Source organism: Sciurus vulgaris (genome assembly GCF_902686455.1).
Source record: "Sciurus vulgaris genome assembly, chromosome: 2".
Lineage (NCBI taxonomy): Eukaryota > Metazoa > Chordata > Mammalia > Rodentia > Sciuridae > Sciurus > Sciurus vulgaris.
The window spans coordinates 31,182,283-31,197,672 of record NC_136462.1 but is presented as its reverse complement, the minus strand read 5'-3'; the positions used below and the strand labels follow the sequence as shown (position 1 = coordinate 31,197,672).

The 15,390-nt window shown below is 46.3% G+C and overlaps 1 protein-coding gene and 1 long non-coding RNA gene across 7 annotated transcripts in view; both read right to left on the bottom strand.

Annotated features, from left to right (window-relative positions):
* Window positions 1–15,390, bottom strand: part of DPF3 (double PHD fingers 3) — a 255,087-nt gene that overhangs the window by 168,300 nt on the left and 71,397 nt on the right. The window lies entirely within an intron of this gene.
* Window positions 7,913–14,175, bottom strand: LOC306655438. Its single transcript, XR_013762259.1, has 3 exons — window positions 13,993–14,175; window positions 10,061–13,889; window positions 7,913–9,916 (listed from the first exon to the last, which is right to left on the bottom strand). It is a non-coding gene; the product is annotated as an uncharacterized lncRNA (long non-coding RNA).

Genomic DNA, 15,390 nt, shown 5'->3' with positions numbered 1-15,390 from the left:
CTCAGCCATAAAGAGGGACTCCTCACAACTTAAGTTCTGAATCCCTGCTTTTCACACCGGCCTATCTTCAGAGCCTTGCCTGGCACTCATCCCTGTGCCCTTGAAAGTCACCCAGGTATGGAGCTCAGCATCCACCCCTAGGATTGGGAGCAAGATGCTGAGCCCCAAGTGCTCACATCAGTGCACACCAGGCAGGCCCCAGGCTGCCCCAGACCTGTGGCACACTCTGCTCCTCTCTCAATATATGGATTTTCTGTTCTGGGTATTTGTTTTAACTTAACAGGAGGAAAGAATTTGGATTCCTTTAAAATGTATACACATAGGGATGTGTTTGTTTATTTTACAGAAGGTATTTTCAGACGCAGACTGGGTGACTGCAAGGCTAAAAACCATTCTCTTTTCTGGGTTCACATGGGTGTCGGTCCTACGTGCTGACCACAAAGGTCACAAAGGAGAGAGATTTGTAATCCCTGGTCTTGGAGGCGAACTCGGTTTGTGGCCTTGGATGTGGAGGTTTCTCAAGCCACACTTCAGGACCTCAGCACTTTAATAAACACATTCTGCCATCACCACACCTGTGGGGCACAGGGTCCCTGCCCCTCCACACGCCTCCCTACCCAGCCACGCTATGGAAGGTAGACAGATGAAATTCAGGACTCCCGGGTAAACGTGAGCACCCAAGAACAACGTTGAAGTAGCATTTGCCTTCCCTGGCAGCGCGGGAGGCAGGCCCTTCCCAAGGACTGAAAGATGTCCTCTCCCTCAAGCTTATGCTTATGGAACCTCAGTCAAGTGGCTTCTACATCCCCTGGCTTTGATGAAACCCAGCACCTCAGGGTGAAGGCCACAGCATCTGAGGCCAGTGGTGACACAGAACCATCTCATTCGGATGCCAACAGTGCCAGGTGGAAAAAGCTGCTAATGGCTGGAGTCGAAAACATTTCTAAGCAGGACACCCTGCCCTAGTGTGGAAGAGTCCGCGAAGATGGGGAAATGAGAGGCAGGACAGATCTCGGTCTAAGAAATCTCACCGCAAAAACATAACAATAAAAACAAATGTGTTGCCTAGTGACACGAAGACCTAGTTCTAATGCCAGCATGTCTCCCAGCCCTGGATTCCACAGGGGCAAGTGAATCTAATACGTGTAAATCTTTGCCCTGCCGAGTGGACAACTGAAGTGGAAGATTCACAAGGACAGGAAGGGTGTCTTTTCTTCCCCTCTAATTACTAGAGATTCACCATTTAGTTCCAGGACCTAGTTCCCTAATGAGCACTCGATAAGCTTATGGTGAATGAATGAATGAATGAATGAGAGGGTGAATGAATGCCTAGGTTATTCAGTATGTCCCGGAAACTATCATGAGCTTTGTAGTGCAAAGGACTCTGAACAACTCAAACAAGAAACTCAACATGTCGAGTGAAAGGGGATGACCTGGATGACCTCTGAGGTCATCTGCAATACATGAGCCCTTGAGCCTGTCATACCAGGCAAATAACTTCACTCAAAGAATTTTAAACACTTCCTCCAACACCCCAGCTCAGCCTCTGAGGTTGAAGTCACTGTGCCCAGCCCTTGGTGATAACCCCAGAAAGGAAGGGACAGAGAAGCCAAAAAGAGTAACTTAGAGAGGACAGGGAGGATCAAACCACTGGGGAAATAGGGCATGAGTGGGTAGGGACCCAAAGAGGGAACAAGAAGGAATTCGAGATGCAGCATGGCTGCCCAGGACACACAGAGACAAAGATTCCCCTTCCAGATCCTCACTGCGCGTCCCCCTCAGCCCCTGCCCATCATCCTATGATAGGGCCTCTTTGTGGACCAGAACAATAGGTACATTATGCCAACCTATAATTACCAGAGGAGAAGCGAGAGCGAAGTCAAGGCATTGGTGAGCATCGGAACACTGGAGACCGTCCCACAAGCAGCAAACAACAACAAAAACAAGCCACCAAGTCGCTCATTTAAATAAAGACTGAAGGCTGCCCAGCCAGTCCCCTTTCACATGAATAAGGAGGGTGGGATTTCTCCTCCGCGTGATTATTTAAGCACAAGGCCAGCTTTCACTGCCAGCTTCCATTGGAGTTGATGGAGTACTGGGGGGAGGGGTTGGGAGGTCTTTTTGTTTGTTTGTTTGTTTAATAAGAAGTAAAAAGTAGGAGAAGAAGGAGTGCCAAGGCTAGGGTATGGCACCTAGGAAGCCCTCCACGCTGATCCCACTGGGTGAATCCATCCCGTTAATAAAGAGGTTCCTATTCGCCACACAGTGAAACAAGTTTCCATGGACTGCAGTATAAAATATGCAGGAGTCTGAGTGGGTGTCAGGGAAAAGACAAGGAATCAGAATATCTGAGTGCAGTATCACCACCACTAACTAGCTGTCTTCTTTGATTGATTCAAGAGATGTGCGCTCTGTCGCTGCCACAGGAGAGGCACTGAACAAGCAACCAAGAAAAATAATGCAGCAGCCACTTTTGTCTGAGCCTCAGTTTCCTTGAAGGCAAAATGAGGGGAGGCCAGTTCCAGCCTCGCCTGGGATCTGTCTCCTCAGACCCAAGACAGGGAAAACCTGCTGCTTCTAAAACTGAACTGAAGTCCAAACTCCCAGGCAGGGCAGGGGAACAGGAATAGCAAGCCAGGCAGGCACAGGGCCATCTTTGTGTGAGATGGAAATGGCGAGGGGTGGACACAGGATCACATTTCCCAACATGTCTCTAGCTTGTAAGGAAAAGGGTTCCCTCCACTCAAAAGGGGATCCCCCTCCTCTGGCATGGGTTCTGCCTCTTCCGGAAGCAGGTCGGGGCCTCTTCCTTCCTTCTGCCCCTGCACTCCTCCCCTCACTTCCTCCCGCCTCCCCACCTGCTAACACAGGGACTTCACGCCAGTTCCTTCGCGTTGTTGAAGGACCCGTCTAGTGGCGATTCAGCCTCACTCCTTAGGTGCACTACTGAAAACTCCTCAAATGCATGATCCTCCCATGGGCCCCCTCCCTTCAGCACTCAACCACCCTTCCTTGGAAGCCACTCTGCTGTGGTCATTTATTTCTTCCTTCTTGCCAAACCCATTGGCCACTGCAGGGTGGCCATGCTGCTTGACCAATGTCTGAGAGTCTTTCCAGGCCCTCCTTGAGTCGTTCCAAACCTTGACCACTCACACATTCAGTTCTGTCCACAAAAGTCCTCTGAGCCAGTGCTGGCTGGTGTGGATTAGGCAATAAGCAAGACTCAGTCCCTGTCCCTCTCTTCTTTCCACACCTACTAACCGTGACATCCCATCTGATGTCAGCAGAAGACTTTAAAGACTCAAAGCACAGATGGGCGTGGTAGTGCATGCCTGTAATCCCAGCCATTCGAGAGGTTGAGGCAGGACAACATGAGTTCAAAGCCAGCCTCAGCAACTTAGTGAGGCCCCAGCAACTCAGCGAGACCCTGTCTCAAAATAAAACTCAAAAAGGACGGGGGTGTGGCTCAGTGGTAAGCACCCCTGGGGTCAATGTCTGCTACCAAAAATAAGAATAGTACCCACACCCTCATTACCTCTTCTAATAACAAGACTCAGTTCTGCGAACTCTGGTAAAACACTTTACATCAAAACATTTTTTTTTCCACTGGGGGAAAAAGAGAGCCTATTCTTACAACCAAACTATCCTGAAATGTGGAAGACCTCTGACGGAAGAAAGACCAAATGATGCCTAGAATATGACAAGCTTTTGCATAGTTCCCGTCCCTAAATTCTCCCCTCTCTGCCCGGTTCTCCCTTGGCACTTTGCTTCTCTACGTAGAACAGGGTTCACTCTCAGTCTCCCCAAGTTAGGAGCTTCTGGAGGCTTGAAGGGCTTCTCAGTGCTCAAATGTTGGTGAAATGCAGCAAGATCAGGGTGTCATTCAGCCCCGCCACCTGCTCCAGGGAGCCTCATCTCTGCCCCTCCCCTCCGGCTCAGGAAAGTAGGCTTTTAAAACTCTTCCCCGGGTTGTTTCCCACATGGCCCGAGGGAGGGCTCGCCCACTGTGGGGGTCAAGGAGGTGAGTTTTCTCTGACCTTAGGCATCGCAGAGGCCACCATCAGACCACACTGAAACATCTGAACAGACTCACAAGCTGGACATCCAGGGACCTCAAAGCAAACCCCTCACCTATTCGGGACACATCTAAACAAGCTTGTGTCACTTAGTCATTCTGCAATTGCCTTAGTCACAGAACGCCCCTGGGGCAAACCCCTTCAGATATTTGTTCCTGTTTTCCCATCAATGAAATAAGAATTGAAATACTTGTCTCTCAGGATTATTGTGAGGTTTTGACAAATGAGCACAAGGGAACGTGCCTAGTGCTGTGTCCGGTATGTAACAGGCCCAGTGATAACATCGTCATCTTCATCATCATCACCATCATCATTTTTTATCATATCATTATTGACAAGTTAAAAAGAGTGAAAATATTGTCTCCATCTCGACTTCAATACCGTCCCTTCGACCTGGCTAGTTTGACAGAAGGGCCTTTTCACAAGACTTAGAAAACAACTATGAAACGTTCAGGTTTCACAAACTACCAAGTAATGAAAGAAGCAAATGCCTTCATTCCCTTGCTGAGGGTCACCTCACCCTGACCTCAGGGAAGGTAAAAGATAAGCTCAGAGATGGGGTCAGGGATGTGGTGGGAGTCAGGAAAGGGGTAAAGGTCAGGGATGGAGTAAGAATCAGGAAAGGGAAGGATCAAAGATGGATTCAAGGTCTGGAAGGCGGAAGCTCTGAAATGGACTAAGTCAGGGTTGAAGGCAACAGGAAGAAATGAAATTTAGAACTATCTGATGGTCACATTAAGAATTTTAATTTCTCTCTACTGCCCACCCCCCACTACAGCATCAAAATGCTTTGTGAAGGCCTGGGGGAGAGAGAGGGAAGAAGAAAACTGAGCATTTTAAAACAAACAAGGCATTTTTTAACTCAAATGGTAAAGGCACAATTCTGACCAAGTTGCACGAGGCCTTGCTACAATCTTCTAAGCAGGTTTCACAATGGGACCTGCAAGAAGGTTCTAAACTCCAGCTCACCACACTAGACTTAAAACGCCTGCCGAACTGTGCACTCCAAGGATAGGCGTTTTTTGAGTTAAAATGTTAGCGGCCTGTGAGGATAGTTCAGCATTTACTCGTAGGCTGAGGTAGCGTGCAGAACGTCGGTCAGGAAACCAAAGGCAGCATTTTCAGGGATGCTGCTTATTCTGAGTGGGGAAATAAACAGCTTGTGACTTCTATCCCGATCCACCAAGAATATGGACACAGAAAGAGAGGGGTCTGAATAGCTTCTTCTACCAGGGAACCAGCCAGATGTCTCTGGGCTTGAAAAGTTGTGCATTTTCAGAAGCCTCAGCCTAGATTTTAGCACACTTGGGTGTCCTAAATTCTACTGATTTGAGTTCTAGCCCCAAACACACCACCTACCTGCTGGCAAACTCAGTGTTAGGATTTGAATGTGGCATGTCCCCTCTGAAATTCATACTGGAATATACTCACCATTGTGAAGGGTTAAGGGAGGGCGGAAATGTAATCCAACTACTGTTTAGAGGTAATGCTGTTAGGAGGTTATTAGGATTACAAAATGTCATGGGGGTGGAGCTCCCATGAATGAATACCTGTGTCTTTATAAAAAGAGGGAGAAAGACCCCAGACAACACACACGTTCTCCTGGACTTTTGCCATGTGGTACCCTGCACCTTCTTGGGATTCTACCAGCAAGAAGGCCATGACCATAATGCATCCCCTTGACCTTGGACCAGACCATGAGTCCAAAACAAAATAAAGAAAAATAAAAACATGGTTTTCCATAATCTACTCAATCTTTGGTATTGTGTTTTTAGCAATAGAAAATGGACTAAGACACAGTGATCTGACTTCTCTATGCCTCTGTCTGGTCCTTCCAGACAAGACTGACTTGGTATGTTATGTGCATGTATAAATATATCTCAAATAATCCCACTATTATGTATAATTCTAATGCACCAATAAAAATTTAAATTTTATCAACATACTACAGAGATACAGCTTCATCAATGTTCATAGCTGCTCAATTCACAATAGCCAGACTGTGGAACCAACCTAGATGCCCTTCAATTGATGAATGGATAAAGAAATTGTGTATATATATATATACAATATATATATACACAATAGAATATTACTCCGCTATAAAGAATAATAAAATTATGGCATTTGCAGGCAAATGGATGAAATTGGAGAACATCATGCTAAGTGAGATAAGCCAATCTCAAAAATCCAAAAGGTGAATGATCTCACTGATAAGCGGATGATGACACATAATGGGGGGTGGGAGGGGGGCAAGAATGGAGGAAGGAGGGACTATATAGAGGGAAAAGAGGGGTGGGAGGGGTGGGGGGAAGGAAAAAAATAACGGAATGAATCAAACATCATTACCCTATGTAAATGTATGATTACGCAAATGGTATGCTGTTACTCCATGTACAATCAAACAACATGTAGCCCATTTGTTTACAATAATAAATAAATAAATAAATAAATGTTTAAAAAATTTAAATTTTAAAAAATGAAAGAAAAAAAAAAGGACTCGCTTGGCAGTGTCCTTCAGATAACTGAGCGCCTCCGCATGCTAGACACTGAGGGGACAGCGGGTTTCTGCCTTCGCTAGGCTAACATTCTAGATCCAGGGTTCTGATACTCCTGAGAGCCTGTGACAACTCAGAATGTGCAGACATAGCTCATAAAAGGAGATGGGCAGGGGCTTCGTCAGACAGAATTTAAAGCTTATGGATGATCAAGTAACCTTAGTGCCCAGTCAGTAAATAGGATATAGGACAACAGTACTTGTTCCTTCAGAGTTTTTTGAATTTTTTATTTTTGTCTTTTTGTTTTGGTTTTTGGTTGCTGGAATGGACTGGGTTTTTAGGAATGGGGAGGTTTATTTGTTTGGTTTAGGGTGTGGGTTTTGGGGGTTTTTTGTTCATTTGTTTGTTTGTTTGTTTTCCCAAATGAGAGGGTTCAAAATGGAACCATAGGGACAGGAGAGAATGAAGGAGAGGAAGGCAGGATGAGGCAGAGGACCACGGAGCGGGGGAGAGGGCACGTGGCTCTCAGTGGCCACCTCTCAGGAGCCATGCTGCTGGGATCGCCAAGATTTCACTCCTGAATACTTACTGCCACGCAGTCACGAGGACGTTTCCACATTGCCATCGCCTGGATGTCAGACCTGCCCTGCCCTGCCCTGCCTTGTCCAGGGCCTACTGGTACCAGGCCAGGTCCCACCCCCAGGACCTAAGGCAAGCAGAACAGGGGAGGGTCAGGGCTCTAAGGAAAGGGTGAGACGTCAGCAGGCCAGCACAGCCGTACATGCTACCCTCTCCCGCCATGCCCAGGCCTGATTGCCTGCCCTCTAGCAGACCCAGGGCCACTACACCAGATAGAAAGGGGGCCACAGGGAGCCCTAGAAACGGCGGGGAGCTAGTCACAGGTGCCCTTTGTTTCAGAACCCTATCTGTGGCCACTGTCAGGTTCTCAGCAACCTGGGTGCAACTGGAAGGAAGGTGGCACTGGAAGGAGCCTGTCCCCTGGGAGGTTGGGAGGTGGACTCAATGGGCAGTGGGTTCTCCTGCCTTTGTGTGAGTCACTGAGAAAATGGATCAAAATACAAATTCCTGGGCCCTACCCCACTCTCTTGTGATTCAGTAGATCAGGGAGGACACCTGGAAATCTGACTTTTCACACATAGCTCTCCAGGAAACTCTGATACCAGTGAGCCATTGCTCATGCTTTGGGGAAAGAAGAGTGGAACTCAAAGTTCTAGAAATAGAGGCTGGGGAGATAGCTCAGTCAGTAGAGTGCTTGCCTTGTAAGCACAAGGCCCTGGGTTCGATCCCCAGCACCCCCCCCCCCAAAAAAAAAAAAAAAAAAAAAAAGTTCTAGAAATAAGTTTAAGTCCCTCACTAGCTGAGTGACTTCAGGCAGTTTACATTTCTATTCAAAACCTCAGCTTATTGGGCATGGTGTCACATGCTAAAAATTCCTTTAACTCTGGAGGCTGAGGCAGGAGGAATGCAAGTTCAAAGCCAGCCTCAGCAATTTAGCAAGGCCCTAAGCAACAAAACAAGACCCTGTCTCAAAAGAAAAAAAAATGTGGCTCAATGGCTAAGCACCCCTGGGTTTAATCCCTGGTACCAAAAAAAAAAAAAAAAAAACTCAACTGACTGTTCGTAAAATGAGGATAATGAGACCATGAAAGTATCTGTTTCTTAAGATTTTTGAGACGAATAAATGAGAAAAGGGATGGAAAGCACTTATCATTGTTCCTGTTACAGAAAGAATTCAGTAGATCCCCTCTTATTGTTCAGAGGTGACATACTAATGCTGTCTTCCACATCCAACCCTTACTAAACTGAAGCATATAATGGAATGACAAAAACAGACAGTGATTGACACCTCAATCAGATACAGAGGGTATTGTGCCAGGGCACCTCCGTGCCCTCGCATGACATCACTGGTACTGTGGTCCAGCAATCACCTGCTCTGGATCCCTCCAACCCAGAAGAGGCTTGCTCACATGCCAGCACCCACGTCAAATGGGTGGGAACACACACCAGGGAGGAGAACATGAATCATTCTCATGCCAGAGGGCAACCCCCCTTGGCAACTGTGGACCAAGTTTCCAAGCTGTCAAGGAGGCTCGAGAGAACGAGGGGCAAGCACGACAAGTGGGGTAAGAGTAAGACAGATAATGAACTGGGATCAGGGCATCTAAAACACAGAGAGATTCTACCTCATGGAAAACACTCAGGAAAAGGCAAAACTAACTCTCCAAAGAGAAAGGCCTTCCAAAAAAAAAAAATCCAAGGATGGGAGTAGAAAATAGGGCCCCTCACTCAACAAATACCCATATCAGTGTTGGAGCAGAAGAACCTTGTTATCCCAGACAGGTCTGACTCTCTGCCTTGACCTTTCCAAGTTGACCCCTGAGCTCAGAAGACCCCTGTATCGTTTTTAGAAACCCGATCATTGCAAATACATTTAATAAAGATGAGGTCATTCTGGAGTAAGGTGAGCCTGGTGTCCTTGTAAAAAAGGAAAATTTGGACACAGAGGCGTGAACACAGGGGAAATATCACATGAAGATAAAGATGAAGGTCCCGGTGATGCTTCTACAAGCCGGGGAGTGCCACATTGCCAGTAAGCACCAGAGGCTGGGAGCAAGGCATAAAGCAGATTCTCCTTTGGCTCTCAAAAGGAACCCATCCTACTGGCACCTTGATCTTGGATTCCTAGCCTCCAGACGGTGACCAAATAGACTTCTGTTGTCTAAACACCCAGTCTACGGTACTTTGTTACAGCAGTCCTAACAAATTAACACACCCAGATCCTTACTATACTGCAACACACGGATCACCAATGGGGCAAATGGAAACTTCCAGAAAGTCACTGCATTTACTTTTTTGTCCAAAAAACTAGACATCACAGAGGAATCTACAGATAAACAAGACAGTCCCTCCCCTCCAGGAGCTCCCAGGTAGACCAATGTTCGTCATTTTATGCTTTAACCAAACACGTCCACACACATTGTCTCTTGTGGGTCTTATGTAGAGATATGAAGGGAGGCAACGTTATTCCCAGCCTGCAGATGAGAACACCGAGTTTCAGCGAGTTGGTGATTTGCTCCAGGGCTTCCAGCTACAAAGTGACAGAGAAGGAGCCACAGCAAAGTCCTCTAAGTCCAAGGCTGTCTGATGTGGCCGTTTTCCTCCAGCCTGTCTTGCTGCCTCTCTGGCAGTCTTGGAGCCTCTGTCTTCCCTGCAAGAAGCTGCTGCTGCTGCACCAAAGCAACTGTGGAAAAAAGTTGCTGGTATCCAAGTTCTGTTCCAAGTGAGCTCAGAAGGCCAAGGGCGGCCCGCCAGGTGGGCCCGCTGAAGATGAACGCGGTCGAAGCAGAATGGGAGGCTAGCGTGGCAGCCCACCCTCTCTCAGGTCCCTTACCTGCTTGCGCCCAGACCCCCCCAACCCCTATTTCCTTCCACCCACCCTCTCCCCAGGCCCCCAGCCCCTCCCACCTGCAGGGCAGGTTCCTGGTAACGGTGCTACCCAGTGTTGTCAAAATAGTGAGGAGCTGGAAAGAATTCTAGAATGAAATCTATGTGCCTCTGCAGCCTCCGAAATGCCTGCCACTGTGGCGGCTAAACCCGCTAATGTGCTAAGCATTTTCTGGCAGGGCTAGGAGGCAGGGCTGGTATTTTAGGAGTTGGGAGGGGCTTGGAAGCGTCATCCCTGGCAAGTCTGGGAAGGAGGTGGAGGCAAAGAGAACCAACCCAGAACATTTCCCATGAAGTCACGGAGAGCCACCCGCGCTGGCTTTCAGGATTCCTGAAGCGCTGCTCTGCAGGTAGACAGAGAGCGAGCTCACAGGGTAGACAGGGCTCCGCAGGGCAGGGAGGCCTGCAGGCTGGGGGCTGGGGGACAGAGGGCACTCTAGAATGCCACTTGTGGGGGATACTTTTTCTGCTGACACAGAGCAATATGTAATGCTGTCCGGGAGGCTGGGCTGCCAGGACTTGGCCCTGGCTCTGTTCACATGTGTTGGCCAGGGCAGGGCCCACAGTGACCAAATACAGGACTAGAAGCCAAATGCCCAGAGGCAGCAGGCGACACTCCTCTGTCCCTCAAAGGGGACCAAGGAGAAGGGTACAAGTGAGGGGTCGGGAGACGCAGAGGGGCGGGAATAAGATGGGGGACAGTGGGAACTTTTGTGCCCTCTCGTTCCCCAGCTGTGTGCCATCTCCTCACAGCATGGCTCTTCCATGGTGTCCTGGTTTTTCAGGGGCCCTTTGAACAATGTTGCAAAACATGAGACCAGGAAGGGGAACAACCCCCCAGCCTGAGATCAAACAAGTTTCTGCTGTTCTCTTGTCCCTCATGGGCTCAACCCCACACCTTAGACCAGAAGGCTGTGAGAGGGAGCTGGGGGGTTGCAGACCAAAAGGCAGGCTGGTGAAGTTTCCTTCCATGAGCCTTTTGGTGACAGTAAGTATGGTGACAGAGTGGTGTTACTCAGGTGAGGGGGAAGTGGGGTCATTCTGGGAACACATAAGCCCATAAAACCCTGACAGGATTCAATCTGGAGGGGGGAAAAATCCAACTGATAGAAACTGCTGAGAGCTTGCAGCTTTTAAAGCCCCTCTAGTGAAAGGATCTTTGGAAGCTTTGCAAACCGGACCACGCAGTCAGCCAGCCACCTCCTGGCCCCTGGCGCTGAGAGTGCTTCTGCTACATCAGAACAAACCCTTCACGAATATCTAGTCCTGACCCTGCCCTGGCGCTGTCCCTCTCCTGCCTCTGTGCCTGCCTTCCTCAGAAAAGAAGTTCCCTGGTGGGGAGGGGGCCGGGCACGGGAGGCCAGAAGCCTGGACTATAATCTCAACCTGGTTACTCATTAGTGGTATTTATCCTTTTTGAGTCTTAGGTTTTAATCTGCAAAGATGGAAATAATAAAGCTGATCTTACAGAGTTGGTAGGAAGACAAAATGAGATGCCAGATGCCAATCCTGGGCACAAGACAGGGGGCTCCATGAGCGCTGGTCCCTACCTTCCCTCCTCCCTGGGTGCCTCCAGCACCATATCGATTTAGGAAGGATACAGATCAGTGGGAGTTCGGTTAAGAACTTGGGGAGACATGGGCATACCTACATACAACGACCTGTGCTGAGGTTAGTAGAATCCCCTCTAACCAGGACTTGGGTTGCTGCCTACCCTGCCCAGCTTCCTCCACCTCTACCAGCTGATTCTGTCTCCACCCGGCAGACCCTTGTTTACAGGGCCACTTCGTTTTACCACTCCAGATGGGCACTACTCGAGCTGCATTGCATGTGCCCTAGAGGCAGCACCGTTCAATAGCCGATCACAAGAATGACGCCCCCAGCAGTGGGCATTTGAAGCCCTACTAAACCCTTCCTTTACTGTCATTGCTTTAATTAAACTTTTCCGGGGCTTCCCAGGGCTTCTCCCTTCTTTGGCAGCCCACAGCAGTTCATCTGCGCTTCTCTTATGACCTCATCAAATTTGGACTCTCTCTTACTCGGAGTATGTGTCTGTCTTTCTGTGTAAGATTCCAGGGATTGGATCTTACCTGTCTGTTCTCTGCACTACTTAGAATAATGCTAATTTGTTTTATGAAGCTGGCATTACCCAGTTAAAGGAATTACAAAAAAAAAAAAGCTTTTTCAATTGTAAAAACTTTAACCCTTACCTCAAAATGGATCATAGAACTAAATGTAAGAGCTAAAACTATAAAGCTTCTAGAAGAAAACTTGGAAGAAAATCCTTTTGAATTTAGGTTAAACAAAAATGTCTGAACTAGGACCCAAAAAGCATGAGTCATAAAAGAAAAGAAATTAATGTGTTGGGCTTCATCAATATTTAAGACATCTGCTCTCTGAAAGGCACTAATACAAAAATAAAAACAAAAACCACAAACTGCGAGAAAATATTTGCAAAACATCTATCTGATAAAGGATGTCTAGTCAGAATATATAAAGAACTCCTAAAACTCAATAATAAGACAAATGACCCAATTTTTTTTAAATGGGCAAAAGAATTGAGCAGACATTTCACAAAGGAAGAGCTACAGATGGCCAAAAAGCATGTGGAAAAAATGTTCAACATCATTAGTCATTAGGGAAATGCAATTAAAATCACAATGCAATACCATTAAACATCTATTATAATGGCTAAAATTAAAAAGACTGACAACGCCAAGCGCTGGCAAGGATATAGAGTAACTATAACTCTCATACATGGCTGGTAAGAATGCTAAATGGGACAGCCACTTTGGAAAGCAATCTGGCAGTTTCTTACAAAGTTAAATATGCACTCATGACCCAGCGATCCCACTCCCAGGCATCTGCCCAAGAGAAATGAAAACATATGTCCACACAAAGACCTATATGTGAATGTTCATAACAGCTTTATTCATAATGGCCAAAACTGGGAAACAATCCAAATTTTCATCAGCTGCTAAATGAATAAGTAAGTTGTGATATATCCATACAGCAGAAGACATTCATACATGCAATAATACAGGTGAATCTTAAAGGCAATGTCATTGTATGAGTTTCTTATTGCTGCTATAACAAATCGCCACAAACTTAGAGGCTTAAAACAACACAAACATATTATCTTACAGTTCTGAAGGTCACAAGAACACAGTCAGTCAATCTCACTGGGATAAGATCAAGGTATTAGCAGGTCTGTTTTCTTCTGAGAAGAAAGTTTGTTTCCTTATCTAGAGACTACCTACATTCCTTGGTTCATGGTCCCTCTCTCCAAAGCCCAGCAATGCTTCATCTTCCAATCTTTCCTTCTCCTAACCTCTACTTAAAGGAGCAGGAGTTTGGTCAAAGGCACAGAGGTATAGTGAGTTTGAGAACTTTACAAGTAATTCCATATTTCCAGGGTGTATAAAGTGACATTTCAAAGGTAAGTAAATTGAGATTCAGGGAAATCAAATATCTCACCCAAGATCCAAGACATGGTGAAATTGTGTTCAACCCCAAGGTCTCTGAGTTCAAGTCCAGAGTTTTACCTAGTACACCCCGCACCCTTGGATTTCTCTGCCTTGACCTTGGAGGCCTCAGGCTAGAGAGGCAGATGAGAATCTTACCCCTATCCCACCCCTTACACCACAGTACCTATTAACTCAGAAAACAGAACTCAGCCACACCCCAGCCCTAGCAGAATCTCGCCTTCCTCATCTGTAAGATGGGCAATCTGGAAAATCTGCCCTGCCTGTCACATCAGTAAATTAAAAGAGAACAGAAGCAGCATGTAAAAGCACTCTGGAAATTTTAAAATGCTTTATCAAAACATGAGGAAGGGCTGAGGAGATAGCTCAGCTGGTAGAGTGCTTGCCTTGCAAGCATAAGGCCCTGAGTTCAATCCCCAGTACTGCAAAAAAAAAAAAAAAAAAAATGAGGAATTGCTCTGATTATACTCTCAAGGAAGAGCACAAATTTTCTCCAGAAGTGAATAATTTTTATTTCTTTTAAACTTCATCTCCTTGAAAGTCAAAGTCAGTCTCTCGAGCTGGGGTTTTGACTCAGTGGTAGCACGCTTGCCTAGCATGTGTGAAGCCCTGGGTTTGATCCTCAGCACCAAATTAAATAAATAAATAAAGGCATTGTGTCCACCAACAACTAAAAAATTAAAAAAAGAAAAAAAGAAAGTCAGTCTCTCCTCCTGTGGCCTTTCTTTCTGGTTAAAATAGAGTGGTTCTACTCAACATTTCAACTTGAACCTCAAGGTCGATCTTTAATTCCTCCTTTCTGCTCTACCTATTTTGAAATCAAGAACTGCGAATTCCCCACCTCACTTCACCGCCACCCCGTCCCAGTCTCTCTACAATCAGTCCTTCTTTAAAGCCAGAAATTGCCAGTACCTGCTGTCAATCCGCAGCCCTCTGTCAGTCCAATCAGAAGTAGCTACATGATACTGAAGAGCTCCAAGGACTCTCTGGAGTCTCTTGATCCCTCAGGGGACAGAGACAGGGCTCCTTCCTCTATGCCCGCCCCGCTGGCCTCTCCAGCTCTCCCCTCAGGACTCCTCCACCCCAGGCAAGCCCAAGCAGCCCATGCCTTAATAGTTCTGCCCTTCCCATTTTTACCCCCATTATATCTGGGAACTCTCTTTCCCACCATTCAATGAGCTAGGGGGGTGGGTATCAAATTACACTCTCAACTCTTACATAAACCGAAACATATTCCAAGTGAATCAAAGAAATAAGTTTAAAAAAATAATAATAATAAAACTTTTAAACAATCCAGTAGAGGGATTTGGGGGTGTAGCTCAGTGGTAGTGCTTGCCTAGAATGCATAACACCCTGGTTCCATTCCCAACATTGGGGAAAAAAAATAGTGGATTATATTAATCTGATAGCTTATTAGGGGTTGGAATTTCCAAGGTACATAGCAAGGGAATAAATCAGAGGATAATAATAAAAATGTCTAAAAGCTAACAATTACTTATTTCAACTATTTGCTTATTTATTTTAAGCAGATATCCATATTATAAAATAAACACCTCAACCTTTACTTCATGCCATACCCAAAAAAAAACAACTCAAAATGGATCCTGGAATTAAAGTAAATGCTAAAATTGTAATACTTCCATAAGAAAGCACATGGAGGATGATTCCCTCCATCTGGGTGCAGGCAAAAATTCTCAGGACACAAAAATCAAGAAATCAAAAAGAGAAAAAAATAATTCAGACATCACCAAAATTTAAAATTTCTACTCTTTCAAAGACACTGTTAGAGACAGGATAATGGTTGCACAATAGTGTGAGCATAATTAACACCACTAAAATTAAAAATTAAAATGGCTTTTTTTTTTT